This window comes from Octodon degus, unplaced genomic scaffold (genome assembly GCF_000260255.1).
Source record: "Octodon degus isolate 3935 unplaced genomic scaffold, OctDeg1.0 scaffold00017, whole genome shotgun sequence".
Taxonomy (NCBI): domain Eukaryota; kingdom Metazoa; phylum Chordata; class Mammalia; order Rodentia; family Octodontidae; genus Octodon; species Octodon degus.
Genome location: NW_004524593.1, coordinates 2,432,055 through 2,447,086, shown reverse-complemented (window position 1 = coordinate 2,447,086; position 15,032 = coordinate 2,432,055). Strand labels below are relative to the sequence as shown.

General features: G+C 45.7%; 1 protein-coding gene and 1 pseudogene across 2 annotated transcripts in view; one reads left to right on the top strand and one right to left on the bottom strand.

Annotated features, from left to right (window-relative positions):
- The window catches only part of Kiaa0040 (KIAA0040 ortholog), a 33,787-nt gene extending 29,489 nt beyond the window's left edge, over positions 1-4,298 (bottom strand). Inside the window, exons 1-2 of one of the 2 annotated variants that reach the window (XM_023710369.1) lie at positions 3,985-4,298; positions 3,504-3,579 (exon numbers count right to left, since the gene is read on the bottom strand). The gene's annotated coding sequence lies outside the window, so the exon portion shown is untranslated. The remainder of the gene's footprint in view (positions 1-3,503; positions 3,580-3,984) is intronic. The other variant, XM_023710368.1, reaches the window with a different exon arrangement.
- LOC101578589 lies at positions 3,216-9,153 on the top strand (annotated as a pseudogene).
- Positions 9,154-15,032: the final 5,879 nt, after the last annotated feature.

Genomic DNA, 15,032 nt, shown 5'->3' with positions numbered 1-15,032 from the left:
GATTGAAGCTGAAGAAACAGAAAGTACAGGTGTGTTCTGGAGGCTGTCTTCATGGATGAGATCTACCTGCATTTCTGCTGGATGTGCACCAGGGCTGCCCCAGGGGCTGCTGGGAAGGTTCAACCTCTTCCTTCCATTTTTACCATTTTACCTTTGAGTATCTGCTTGTGTCCTGCGGTGTGTGTGAGTTGGGGGCGGGAGGGGGAGATCCAGGAAATGGGACTCCAGATGGTACTGGGTATTCCTGAGCAGGAAGAGATGGAGCTTGCATTGCGGTGACTCCATTAACCAGCTGTGTAACTGGGCACACATTTCCTTTCCTAGAGCCCTAGTTTGCTCATCTGCAAAATGAGGGGGTGGGGCTGGCTCATCTCTAAAGTGTTTTTTCCATTTGAAGTCTCTCAATCTGCAGTTACTTCCTCTTCTTTGACAACAGCCAGCCTCTACTAGAATTCTGTTTACTTGAAAAATTTTGATGGTGGCATAAACTTTGAGCTGTGCTGGGTTGGAATCTAGCAGATGTCCCTGGCTGGAATGAGGGACAGCTGTGAACGTAAGACGTCAACTGATGTTCAGATTCAGGAAAACTGTGTGGGTTTAACAAGCACCTTGATAAGAATTAGAAAACAGCATCCCCTCCAGGTGGGTTCAGCTGCAAGTGGGGTGGGTCCATGGCCTAGCAGGTGGAATCTTGGCACTTTTAGCCCCTTGAGCTCCCAGGAGTAGTTGTGCAATGAACAACCAGCATACATGGGTATTAGCACAGCAGTGGCTTCTTAGGGTGCTGACCAGAGCAGATGCTTATCACCGATCTGATGGAAGGAACCTTGGATCATTACTGTCTTAAAATATTTTAAGCGATTGAAAAGCTGCAAGTGTGAGCTTCTGATGCTGTCCAGATCCTACACACACACAGCCCATCTGAGATGGGTAGCTTTAAGAGGTAAGATTAGTAACAATAATAAAACCCTTTACATTTTCATAGAGCCTCACAATTTATGTAGCACATTAAGTGTACTTTCTTTTTCAATGGGGTTCTGATTCTAACCACTGCCCTGATGAATAATAATTATACTCATTTTAAATATGACGGAAATGAAACTGATAGCTTCAAAGATTTGTTCAAGGGCAGGTAATAAGTGGTCAAGCCAGCAACTGAATCCACATCTGCCTAGCTCCAGATTTAAGGTTTTTCCCCATTCATGTCGCATAAGATCCTAATCAGGATGTTGGCAGCCAGACCCAAAGAATTTTGTAAGATCTGTCCAAGCAGGCCATCCTCCTTGCTATAATGAAAGCAGGACTCTCCCTCACAGGTGTAGTGACTATAAAGATTTGGGTATGAGTTCTGGAGAGGTCTTGGCAGATCTTATAACTGAGCTAATATGTTCACTTTTCAGCTGATTCCTGAGGAGTCACTCATTTAGTTAAACACAACTGTACTAACTGTATGCCATTACCCCAGAATTCTCTTCACCATTTTAGGAATTATCCTGCCAGGCATCTTAGGAAAGCCTGGAAGGTAGGGAGAGTTATTCCTCCATCTGATATGAAAATAATGCCAGTAGGGGCCACTACTGAGAGTGTCCAGCTTCTTCAGGGTTCACATGGCCTCACTGACAGTGCCATCACAAGCCTCTTTGGCTGTTTTCAAGACTCTTCTGCACAGCTGCTAGGACAACTTAATTGGAGTTGCCTCGACCTTTGCCTGGGCTCCAGACTTGCATACCCAGGCATCTACTTTCCACGTCCCCAAGACACCTCTGGGGCTATAACCAATTTAAATACGACTAAAGAGCTAGTTGCTACCTTTCCCCACCATCTGCTCCCCAGACATCCTCTTCTAGCTTTTATGATTTCCATGAATGGCACTGGATAGCCACCCTCTCTCTCACTCATTCCTCCCTCCCTGCACTCCCTTGGTCACTAGACACTGTGGGTTCTACTTCCCAAGCACCACTAAACTCCATTCCTTCCATCAGTTCCTATTCAAACTGTCTTCAGGGAGGTCCTCATTATCTACTTCTTGTCTCTCCAAGCCAGCCCCCATTAATTCTTTGTCTAAACACAGGCCTTGATAAGGATTAGACTATATCTTTTCCCCAATTAAAAAATAAAAATGATCCAGTGTGGTGGCACATGCCTGTAATTCTAGCACAAAGGAAGCTGAGGCAGGAGGACTGTGAGTTTGAGGACAGCCTGGAATACATAGCAAGTTCAAGGCCAGACTGGACTACATATAGAGATGCTGTCTCAAGAAAAAAAGCAAATAAATAGTGGCTTCCCACTGCTTCAGGAGAGAGTGCACCTTTGATGGAGTAGTATCACCATTCCTACTAAATGTTGTTCTTTCAACTTGCTATGTTACCTTTGACCAAAACACCATTTCTCTGGGAAATCCTACTCAGTGGTAAGACAACATTCATGTCATACATCACTGTTGAGGTGTTGGCTTCCCAGGTGACTCCTGGGGAAGGAATTCCTGCCCCTCCTTTATATGCCTTTACTGCTATTCTCAACTGTAGTTTGTTTCTGTAGGTCTCTATCTGCCAGACTAGGGCTCCTTAAAAATGGAAATTCTCAATACTATGTTCAGATTCCAAGGCCCTAGCATGTTGGCCAATGCACAGTAGGTACAGTAATGCTGAATGAATGGATGGGGTGGATGTACCTCCCTCTTTGATAAAATCAACAACATAGTTTGTTGAGTATCCCTTATGCTCTTGAGTTTAGTCTGGAGAGAAAAGGGCAGAAGTCATCTTTTCACACTACAGGCTGAAGACTGACAATGTACAAAGGCCAGAAAAATACTTGTTTTGCAATTCACCTCTTTCCTAAAACTGCATCTGGGGAGGTGGAATGTTAGACTCAAAGAAGGACTTGATGGGATTTTTCCTACGTAGCTGCTTTTGCAGCCCAGCACTGGGGCAAAGGACAGTCCCATCCAACTAAGTGGTTGACAGAACTGAATTAGCTTAAAGGCCAGTAAGACTCTTGTGAAATCCTTCAGGTAGAAGTTGCAGGCCATTTGCAAAAGGGGTAGGTACAGACGCATCAATGCTATCTTTAGGTTTTGTTCTTTGCAACTCAAGGTTCTTCCATTAACCAGCAGGACCTCGAATGAGGAGGCTTCTTAGGAACCTGAGTGAAGAGTACGCCTTGCCTCCCACTCCTCACCCCGCCCCAGCCAGGGGGCACAGCTGCAGTCAGCAAGCATGTGGCTGCTGGTGAGGTCTGTTCAATTAAGCCAGCTTCTGGCCTCTGTTTCAGTTTCCCTTTCAATTAGGCAGGGCTGGTGTTCACTCCAGCTACTATCCATCCTTAACTGTGTCATTATACAAAGTAGTCCACTAAGCGCTTCGGAATCCTGAGGCAACAGGTCCTATTATGTCCCCCATTCTACCCTCACAGGTGGCAGAAGGTCCGATGGTGGAGCCATGTAAAAAGTCAACAATGTTGGGAGATTGTGTCACAAAGTCCCCCAAAGACTCAGAAAAGCTCACAGGTCTCTCCACTCTTGGCTCCAGGACACATTTTCCTCAGACCACTTTCTTGGCCTTATTGAGTGGTTGGCACCACCTAGGAGGATTAAGGAAACACTCCAGTCCAGTATGTTTTCTGGAGGGTCACAGCCTCGGCTTTCACAAGACAGTGGGTCTATCTGTCTCTCCAAGCTGTTCCTATGGGCAGCTGTGGTCAAGTGGAGTGAGAGCACTCCACACTCCCGAGGAGCCCATGTGGCCTCAGCCCAGAAGCAGATGGGGGACTGCCCGGAACCCCCACAGGAGGGATGCAAGTAGAACCAATGTCCTGATCCAGCCAAGGTTTTTAGAAGTAGCCCTTCCCTTTCCCCTCTCTGTAGGGCAGTCTCCTCTTTCTAAAACTGAAAGAAGTGAGTGGGAAGTCCCTTTCCCAACAGAGGGCAGCGTAAGATGTTACTTGGAAAAAAAATACAAGGCAACAACACAAAGTCTTGCAACTCACCTTCGGGTTCTGGGAAGGGCTTCCAGGCGGCGCGGTGGCCTGGGGATCCGCGGGTGCCGGCTCGGGTGACCTGACTCGGGGGTGGGCGGGGTCGTGGCCGCGACCAGTCGGCGCTGGGCGCCCCCAGGAGGTCGGCGAGTACCTGGGACTCAGCGGGGCTCGCTGCAGCCGCGTCCCGTCCTGCTCTGCGGGTCACAGGCGCGATTTCCTGGAGGTGAAACGCCTCGCCGTCCCTCCCGCTCCCTTGCCAGCCTGGCCCAAGCCTTCCACCCGGAGCAGATCGTCCCGCGCCCCTGACTCGGGTGCACACGCCCCAGCCGCGCCCGCCGCGCCTTCCCGCCAGTCCCCACCCCGCGCCGTGACGCCTCCTGCCCTCGGTGCCCGCCCGGAGGAGCGCGCCTCCTTCAGGACAGCCGCCTCCCCCGCGGGCGCGCCGGGCTCCGGGACAGTGGGAGGTCGGGTGGACTAGGACTCCAGGCCCTGACTGGACGGACAAGCAAGACAGGCCCCGGGGACCCTGCTCCCTAAGGCGCGCTTGCAGCACCCTGCCGAAGGCGCTAAGGAAACTGCGCCCCGGAGTGGCAGAGGCAGAGACGGATGGAAAGGCTGTGCTCAGCGAGCTCTAGGGGTGCTTTCCTCTTAGACCTAGCTACTCTCCCATTTACTTCTTACTCAGATCTCTTGGGGACTAATTTCCGGCAACTGAAACGCTGGCGGAGGAAAAGGCCGGTGCCATAGCTGGGTGCGGGTTTGCAGACGCAACTCTGAGGACCCAGGGCAGCTGCTCCAAGCTTTCTGTGGGTCCGGAGGAAGCTGGTTGTGGGACAACCAGGGCTTTCCCAGAGCGTCTTGGAAGATCTTTCCATGGTGTAGATGTAAGAATCTGCTCTTGGTTCGATTGCCAGTTGCCCAAGTACCAGGTGCCCACATACTAAGCTGGGGCTGAGTATCTCATGGCTGCATGGGCAGTGATATCCACTGGGCCCTGTGTGGGGGCGTTACAATGACTAGTGCGACCAACTGTTACAAACTAGCAAAAAAGAATCCTTTCTGTTTATGCAGGAAACACCAAATGGTTCTGAGTTGAAAAGCTAAAGAGAAAACTGCTTCCTAGTCAGAAATGCCAAGGAGATTTAGGGAAAGAGAAACCACCCAACCAACCAAACAAAATCAAAACCCCTCTAACTAGTATTCTTTCAAAGGTAGATTAGAGGAAATCTGAGAAATATAGGTTGAGAGAACTCAATCTAGATTTGAATTAGAAGAAAGGGGAAAGGAGTCCCCCAATATGGTCAGCATAGCCAGTAGTCAGGTAGGGAGTCTCAGAGCCTGGATGTGGGTTGAAGCAATTTGTGTGGCAGATCTAGGGGCCTTCCTCAGTAGGTGTGCAACCAGGTAGGTAGAGTAGGTAAGGCTAGTCTGCAATGACAGCTTGACTTACAATTATCTATGTAGAGCTGGTTCCTCTATACATATAGAACTCCAGAAGCCTGAATCTGGACTTAGAGTCTATCAGAGCATGGAGGGAGACCAGCCTGAACCTGGGACTGGGAGTGGGGATGACCAGAGGGCTTGAATGCAGACTTAAGATTAGCGAAAGCAATCTCCTTCCTCCTGAAGCTTTACCTGCAAGATAGCATTCAGTCTTGCACATTTACAAAATACAAAATACAAAACACAACATTGTTCTCCTTTCCCTGAGGTAAAGAGGAAAGTAGCTTCCTCAAGGCCACAGCTATGAAATGGGGAGCTCAGATTTAAGTGTTCCTGACCTCACAATCCATCCTTAACCACCATTTCATCCAGATGATGAGAAAGTAGCCTATGTGAGGGAATTTCACTCCAGGGCAGGGTGATGCACAGGCCTGAAATGATGCTTACTGCTTGACTCCTACAGAAAACACTTTCCTCGGTGGTATTCCAGGTTGCTCTTAAAGGAAAATAGGGAGAAACTGAGGCAAGTAGCTTGAGCATAGAGCTTTATACATGTGGCTGTCAGTGAGAAGGAAAACCTTAGGCTTCTCCATGAAGTGGAACCTCTGTACTTTCTCAGTTCATGAGGAGCAAAGTCTAGGATGAGAGCCAGTAGCTTCCATGGCAGACAAATCAGGGACACACAGTTAGGCAAGATGGTGGATTTGCTAACACTGGATCACCAAGGCTTCAAAGGATTTTGAGGCAGTTACTTTACCAGGAGGATGTACTATGGTAGAAGAAAAGGGGTGGGCAACAGGCCAGCATGTCCTCATTCTGGACAGATGATGCATCCTTTATGAAAAAGCAGGTTTGAGCATCCACCTACTATTTTTATTCTGTTGGCAGTGAAATTCCAACTCCTATGAACTCATACATGGCCCTAGGCAACCACAATGCTGTTACATCATGCCTAATCCTTATTATTTTTCTTGTTTTCAGCAAGGATATTTGAAGGTGATCAATAGGTTAGTGGGCTCTAAATGGAGTGACACAGAGCATTAGAAACTAATTAAGAAAATTCCAAAATAGCAGATTGGTGGGCCAAAACTGGAAATTCAAGTTCAACTTTTTTGAGTGACCCTTACAACATTAATGTTTATGACCTCTGGTTTCCCATCAGTGTGTTTTGGACAAGTAGTGTTGCCACTCTCTCCACTGTGAAAATCCATGGAGAATTAGGTACTGACCTTGAGCTACTTTGAATGCTTAGACTGACTACATTTGCTTTGTTTTCTTGTTGATACCCCACTTTACAGAGGTGGATGGCGGCTTTGGCCAATGTGGACCACTTACATAAATCCACTGGTGGGAGGCAGTTCCCATCAGTTTACTAAGTCCAAGTTTAAGACAAGGGGCTTCATCCAGGACAGCACTGCACCTTTGTCAAGCGTGGGAAATATTCCACTGAGGACATAGTCTTAGTCTTATCTAAATCTGTGAAATATTCTTGCCTGGAGCATGGTATAAGGGCTAAAGCAGGGATAGAGAAAGTCCCTGAAGAACAACCAGGATGATGAGAAATCAGAAGGCTGCTGGCAAGGCGAAGGCTGTTAGCAGAAGATGATGAGACTATAAATGGTGTGGATAAGATGCGCAGAGACTTGTTCATCAGATCCTGAAATATAGCACTGTCTGAGAACAGTGAGGCAAGTTCAGGACAAGTCAGTGGAAAGAGTATTTCATGCAGCAGGTAATGAATTGATGGAATGGATTGTCTCCCAAAAGTGGTGCAACTGGTAATGCAAATGGATTCCACAGGGTTAGGACAAAATGTAAATGGCAGAGCTATAGCAGAGAGCTGCAGGAGATGAGGAATGTTCCACATGGTTAGGTATCCAGGAAGACCCAAAGGATCCTTACACAGTATCTGCCCCAAGGTCTGTGTGGATGACAGAATCCTGACCTTCCTGGCCAGAAGAGATCCTTTGACCATGAAATGGTAGAAAAATAGACTGGGGCAAATATTGCCAACACACACACTCATGCACAGGCAAAGCTTTATGGGGTGGGGCAGAGAGGCTTCAGCCGAATAGGGGCTTTGGCTGGAGGGAGGCAGCGTTGATCTGCAGAGTGATCAAGTTGCTGCTTCCAGAACAAATAGAGCAAGGCTTTACTGATTTCTTGAGGGTGCACTAAAGTCTGATCATTTTCATTAGCCAAAGGCTTGGTTCCAAAAGATATTTCTTTTGGTGACAGACTTGAGCTATGTGGCAGTCATGGTCAACTCAGATTTCCTTGTGTTTGGCACCATCAGCCTATGCTTGGTGGGTGAACAGGTGGTCAGCTTGGCTCAGGAGCTGCTGCTTTGCTCTTACAGGTTGTGGCACAACTCTGCATGAACGTCTTGGTTTTATGGTAGGACTGAAGGGTTTTAAGCACTTGAGCTGCTGAAAAAAGCCCAGGGATATGGAAGAAGAAGCAGCACTAGATCCTATGGGTGATTGCCAAGTTAACCCTGTATCATGAGCTGAGTAGTCTTTGACCCAAGGATTAATTAGCAAAGGGGATAGGCAACATGGAGCAAGGAAGCCCAGGCTTTTATTTCTATTTTAGTCTCCCACCTGATATCTGTGAACCCATTCAAGAACTCAGTGTTCTCAGAAAAAGTGGACTTCTGGTCTCTGAGGTGTAACCCAGCCAAATGTGATCATAGGTCGCACTCCTGTACTGCTTGGCCATGTGACCTTCAAAATTAGTGATTTCAAGTTGATGTAGGATAAGTGAAACCAGAGGGCTTAAGATCTTTTCTTCGTAATCATTTCTTGCTCCATGCAAATATTCAGCTTCTGTGGCTTAATCAGAGTCTTATGATGGGTTTGTTAAAACAGGCCATGCTACAAAGGGTAATAATTTATTGTGTAGCAGACCCAGAGTGCCCGCCGGCGAGTGAGTGAGACAACCCAGGCCCCGGGGTCCTGAAGAGACCCAGAGCGCAGGCCCGGTGGGTTACCACTGCAAGCCCTACAACAACCCTGCAGACTTCTTTCTAGATGTAGTATGTGCAGACTCCTCTGTTGTATTAAACAGAGAGAGAGAGGACTGTGGAGACCTGGCTGATGTAGGCCAGAAACAGGGAGAAGGCTCTGGAGACTCCAGGCTTCACTAAACAGAGAAGAAGAAGGCTATGAAGCTGAAGAGAGAGGAAGACTAGCTGAGCTTTATGCCAACTCCTCCCTATACAGAACAGTAGAAGGTAAATTAGATCAACTCTCAGGAGGTCAGAGGAGGAGCTTGGCCTTCAGAATCACCCATACCACCTCTTTCTGGCATCCGCTTAGATGGATTATCAAACGTTCATTCAAAAACTTGCTGGGTTATCCACGAGTCACTATAATTCAGGATTGAAAGAAGAGCTAGAGGACTTCTTCATCATGTTTTTTACTGTTATGCTGGTGACTTACACAGCCAGTTCCATGGCACTGGCCATATCAATAGGTCCAAGTAAGGACTATATGACAACATTTCTCATGAACCTCTATTTTGTGTTTATGATGATGTTTTTGAGTATGTCGCTGTACTTTAAAACCATTGCACCTGTGTTTTCATGGTTTCAGTACTTAAGTATTCCACATTTTGGTTTTACGGCTTTGCAACATAATGAATTTTTGGGGCAAAACTTCTGTCCAGAACTCAATACAACAGAACACAGTGGTTGTCTCAACTATATAATATGTGCTGGTGAAGAATTCTTGACAATCCAGGGCATTGATCTCTCAGCTTGGGACTGTGGAAGAATCTTCTGGGTTTGACTTTAATGATGATTTTCTTCCTTCTAATTACCTTCCTTAAATTGGCATTTCTTAAAAAGCATTCCTAATGTTCATTTAATTATAAGTTACAATAATATTAAAAAGGAGCTCTTTGATTTACTTGAAATCCAATGAAGATTTTGTATTGTCTATAGTTCATTTGCCAGCACTGGTGCTCACTACCTATCATTTCAATAAAACCTTCTGCAAATATTAAAAAAAATAATAATAATAATTTATTGTGCCCAGGAGTTTCTTTCCTCATCCTGGCCTTCAGTCCCACCTCTGTTCTGCCACAGTTGTTCTGTGTCTCACATGGAGCTTGGATTCCAGCTGATGGGCAGTGCCAACACGATCTCCCTGAGTCTACTACAGTCTCTGTGACCTTTGCCTTCTGAGGGTGGCAAAACCCTGGTCTTTTTACGAAAGCCCATTTGAGCTGCAGTACTTCTTCATTTTGGCTTTAGCTTTTGAATGTGTGCAGCTGTGGTTTAGGAGGCTCTTTGTTTATACTTCTGAGACCCTAAGGGACTCAGTTTTCACTTTCTGTTTCTGGCTCACTCCTCCCCACCCCTGACTGTGTCTTTAAAGCTATTTTTACAGTATATCTTTGATAATTGTAAACTGGCTGGCAACATTGTGTAGGACCCTTTGCTGGGAGTCAGCGCTGTCCTTGTTCAAATGTAAGCAGTAGGCCTCTGGATTCCATTTCTGTGGCAGTGGTCTTACAGTAGAGGCAGAGCCTGAAGCATTTCTCATTTCTCTCTTCTTTGTGGTTTCCTTTGTCCTCTGTGCTTCCCTTGGGGGAGGGTTTACTTATCAATTTATTGAGTGAGCCCATTGTGAGTTTCCTGTAGCATTTACTTGGCCTAGGTGACAGAGTCCGTCTGACAAATGGACTCCTGGGAGGGCCCCGCTCACCCTGCCCAGCACATTCATCCCTGCAGAAGATTTTGTGAAGGCCAAAATTGTTCATTCTTTTTGCCTCAAGGGTGCACAAGGTAACTGTGGCTTTGAAATTTACTTCCTGAACTACTTCAGTGACTCACAATATCGATGCTGCAAAAAACCAACTTCCTGTCTCTAGACTGGCTCTTTCATAACAGGTGAAAGGAAGGGCTGACAAAAATATCTTAAAACAATGGGATAGCCTTCATTTACTAAACTGGAATACACTTGCTGTCCCTCTGTTTTAGCTGGTATTCGCTTGTTGTTTTCTGTATGCCAGGCACTGGGCCAAAAAACTTTTATGCATTGCTTTTATGTTCCTTACAATACCACGAGGTACTGCTATCTTAAGCATCTAATAGATGTGGACAATGTAAAAATTTGTTGAAGCTCAAGTGGTAGACAGAGAATTCAATAAGTAGAAACCCTTATTCCATACACATATATTCCCAGTACCATGCAAAACACTAAATGTATAAAAACAAATGAGACTTTAGTCCAGTGGATTTTATACTAGAGTCAAGGTTCAACCCCAGATTTTCTGAATTCAGAGCTCTAGTGCTATCCACCTCAATCATTTGTACAGTGTCCATTGGACAAAAATCCAATTAACTAGGCTGGGAAAATAGCTCAGTGGCATAAGCTCCTGCCTCACAAATGCAAGGATCAGAGTTTGATCCCTGGTACTGAAAAAAAAAATCCAATTAACTGATTCTAGGATGATAGCATAATAATGATGCTTGGGGCTGGGGAGATGGTTCAGTAGAATAAGCGCTTGCCTGGCAAGAGCAAGGGCCTGAGTTCAATCCCTAGTTCTGAAAAAAAAAAAAAAAATTAAAAATAAATAAATAAATAAAAAGATGCCTGTGGCTTTATAAATTTCATTTATAAAGGCATTTCACATGTATTGCTTGATTTGATCCAGTTTTTCATAGGTGGGCAGAATTAATGAGTAGCTGGGGCTTGTAGAGACTGGTTGCTCCTGGAAGTTGTGTAACTTCCTTCTAGATCAAGTGTTCTGGTTCCTAGACCAATAGTCTCTACTTGTAGTATGCAGGGTAAATGATTCATTCCAGGAACATTTTTTGGTGGGATAGTGAGAGGGTCATCTGAGAATATCTAGAAGCAGAGTTGAGGCTAACAAACTCAAGCAAAATATGGATATCAGCCTTGGAGGGAATTTTTACTCTTGGGAAACCATGGGATACAAGAGTGATTTTCAAAAATTTCCACTGATATATTCCTAAAGGAAATCATCATTTTGGAAAGACATGAATTAGTAACTTGTGGCTTATTTATTTATTTTATGTAGTCAGTACAGGGTCTACAGAGTCTCACTACGTAGATCAGACTTGTAGTGATCCTCTTGTTTTTGGCCTCCCAACTGCTGGGATTACAAGCACACAACACCATGCCCAGTCTCAATTGCTGTCTCAGCATGCCCTGCAAGCAGGACCAGCACAGCACAATGGGGATTGAATGGTAACTTGTGGTTTCATACACATTTTTCCATGTACTTTTGGGGATGTCTGCATTATGGTTAGAGAAGCACGGTATGAGATGACTTTTGAAAGTGCATTGGAACTGTGCTCTAGCCAGCAAGCTGAAATACAACCCATGGAATTTCATTCATGTATCCATCCACCCTCCCATTAGCAAATTGTTATGGTTTGCGTTTTGTTGTCTCCCCAAAGCCTCATGCAGTCTTGGGCTTGGCTTCTGGAGTTTGTGATTGATTACTGTGGGTGTGGATGCTGCACTTGCCCTGGGGAAGGTAATTTGCATTACAATGTAAGGTGGGAAGAGAGGCTAGCTGGCAACCCCTTCCTTGTGCTCTTGCTCTTTGCCACAGCCTGCCCTCTGCTGTGTGCCACTCTGCTTGGAGCCAGCTGAGTGTGGACTGAACCCTCCAGTGACTGTGAGCTAAATAAACCTTTCCTTCCTTCATTTTGAGTGTTGGGTATTTGTCCCAGCAACGAGAGAACAGTAACGAGGACACAGATATTTATAAAAATCCTACAATAATGTCGGGACTCAGCTAGGTTGGTGTCGTGATATGATCTATGCTATGCTACGCTATGCTATGGCCCTTAAGGAGTTTCCAATCTAATGTGGCACTGACTCTTGAAAGGATTAGCAGGTAGCAGAAAACTGCTTACAATGAGATGCTAAATTTTGTAATTTGAATTTAAGGGCAGCAAGGGCTGTAAGGCTGATAGAAATCTTCTGATAAAAGTGGATTGACCAGACTTCAGGAGGTACAGAAGAATTTAAATATGAGGAAAGAGAGTATAAGGTGTCTAGCTGGGCCTAGCATGAACAGAAGCATGGAAGAGGAATAAAAATGATAGGACATTTTTGGTAACATTAATTTTTCTCTTTTGCGAGAACTAGGGAAAGATTAAAAAAAATATGAAGGAGAAAAACAACATCAATTGTAATCCTGGTAACCAAAGATAGTCAGTGTAACATTTGTGCATGGGCTAGTCTAGTCTTCTAAGAGATTAGAATTTGTACCTAGGTAGTGAGGTCACAGAAGATTTGGAAGAATAGACTAACTGCTCTAAAAGAAAGTAAACCTAGTGACCTTTTGTAACATTTGTTAGAATGGAGAGATTGGGAGGCTGGAGCTAGAAATTCCAAAGGGTAAAGTGTCTCCATATTCTAGCTCCTACCTTTAAAACCAGCAGAATAATGAGCACTACCTGACATGTGGCCTTGATCAGTGGTGAGTTACCCATCACCGAAGTGATTCACACAGGCTGGGTGACCCCCAGGAAACGGATGCATGCAAGGGATTACTACAACAGGAAGGAGGATTGAACAGCCCATATAGCCTCTTTCAAGTCCAAGATTACACTGTTACCTGTGGAGATTCATATTTAAATAAATTATAATACTCTTTTCTCTCTTTGTTGTAATTTAACAGGGGATTGTTTTGTTTGGTACATGTTACTCAGTGACATGATAAATTGTATCAGTTAGGGTTCACTAGAGGAACAGAATATATATATACATATATATATGAATGATTTACAAGGTAGGCTTACAATAGCCACTTGCACAGCCAGGTGTGGAATGTCTGCATGTTGGAGAGTGAGATGACACAGTCAACAGTGCAAGACCTAGAGCTCACTGCAAAGTCCCATGTGAGTCGCTATCAGGAAGCCAAAGGCTGAGCTGGGAGGCTGAAGAATTCACACTGGAAGGCTGGAGACAGACACCCGAAGGCGACAGTGAAGGTTGGAGCTCCTTTGAAAAAGCGGAAGTGAGCCTTCCTTCTTTCCCTTTTCATTCCATCCAGGCTACAACCCTATTGGCTGGTACCACCCACACCCAGGGTGGATCCTCCCTGTTCAGTAAGTCCGTCATCCAGAAGTATGCCAAACCAGCCAGCTAGGCCTTTCTTATTCAAGCTGACACACAGTTAACTATCACAGTAAGCTTTATCAGGTGATAGAAGTCAGCTAACTTTGAAATGCTGGTTAAGTTCTTATATATTTTAGCTGTTAATATTTGATAGCTGTCCCTACCCAATCTCTACCTGCCTGGCTCCCAGCTCAGCCACAATCTCCTCTGACAAGGTCTCCTAGGCTCCCTGAGACAGGCAGCAGCCAGTCCTTTGTATTCCTGGGACCACATGCTTACTCAACATAGAGCCACTTGCCAGTAATAAAATTACCTGTTTACTCCCCACATTGCACTGTGAGCTCTTGTGGGCAGGAACTGTGTCTGGCAGACGTAAGAGGCTTGGTAAACATCTACCATTGAGTGCAGACCTTCAGCCATAAGGCCTAAGCCTGAGGACCTTTAGAAGCTTTCTCTGAGCAGGAGTCTTTCCTCATAGGTCTGGCTCCCTATGGGCACCCAGATCATGCAGTTCTTTCCTTCCTAGCTCTTGTCTGGTGCTGCGATTCTGTTCCCCTTATGAAGGACTGGAAGTACAGTTGGGACTGTGCATGAAAGAAGACATCCATAAGGAAGGGAAAACAAAAGCGGCTGGGAGTCGGGGCCAGGCTAAAGAGGCCCTTCTGAAACCAGGTCAGGTGTGCACTTTCCCTCACACCACTGTGACAGTCACAAGAAAGGACGTCTCTGTCCTTCCCTGGTGGGGGCCTTGGAGCTTCCTTCTGTCCACATCTAATCCTGTCCCAGGCAAACAGAAGAGAATGACAGCTCCAATTACTCCCTATTGCAGCATTCCGTTGCCCTTTCTCAGGTTCCTGATGTTGGCCACTGTCAGCAAGGGCTGGGTGGGAAGAAGCGCTGCAGGTTCATCAAGAATTCTGCACACAGAACGTCAGCCTGAAAGACGCAGGATCTGTGCTCCTGTGAGATTTGCACGAGTTCCAGGAAAAGCCTAAGTGAAGACGGAAGGAGGGGGGAGGAATCTACCCACTTATCTTCTTCTCCTCTGATGGAATCACTAACCCAGTTTTCAGTGCCTGTAAAAATCATGTGGGTAAAAGATTATTTATTTCTATATATGGCCAGAAAACAGCCCCATCATGTGGCTCACTTCCTGGTGGACGCGCTCCAGTTTTTCCAGAGCTGCAGACTCCAGGGACTTCCAGGCTGGACATTGGTTTCTGTGAGCTGCATGTAATTAAGTTCAGTAAAGGGAAAGTTGCCTCCCAGTAGGACTGCCCCTACTTTCTTGATCTCCAGCCCCTTCATTCCTGCCTCTGCTCCTCGGAACACTGCAGCTGAAAGCAAAGAATGAAGCTCTCACAGCTGCAGCCATGCTAAAAATAGAAAGTTTGTTTATTTTTATGTTCATGAAACCCTTTTCCTGCTGCTGCTGTTGTTATGAGTCTAACTCCCAGGCAGGAAGGGGATGGGCTGCGCTGGTCACTGCCGAGTGACTTCTAGCTA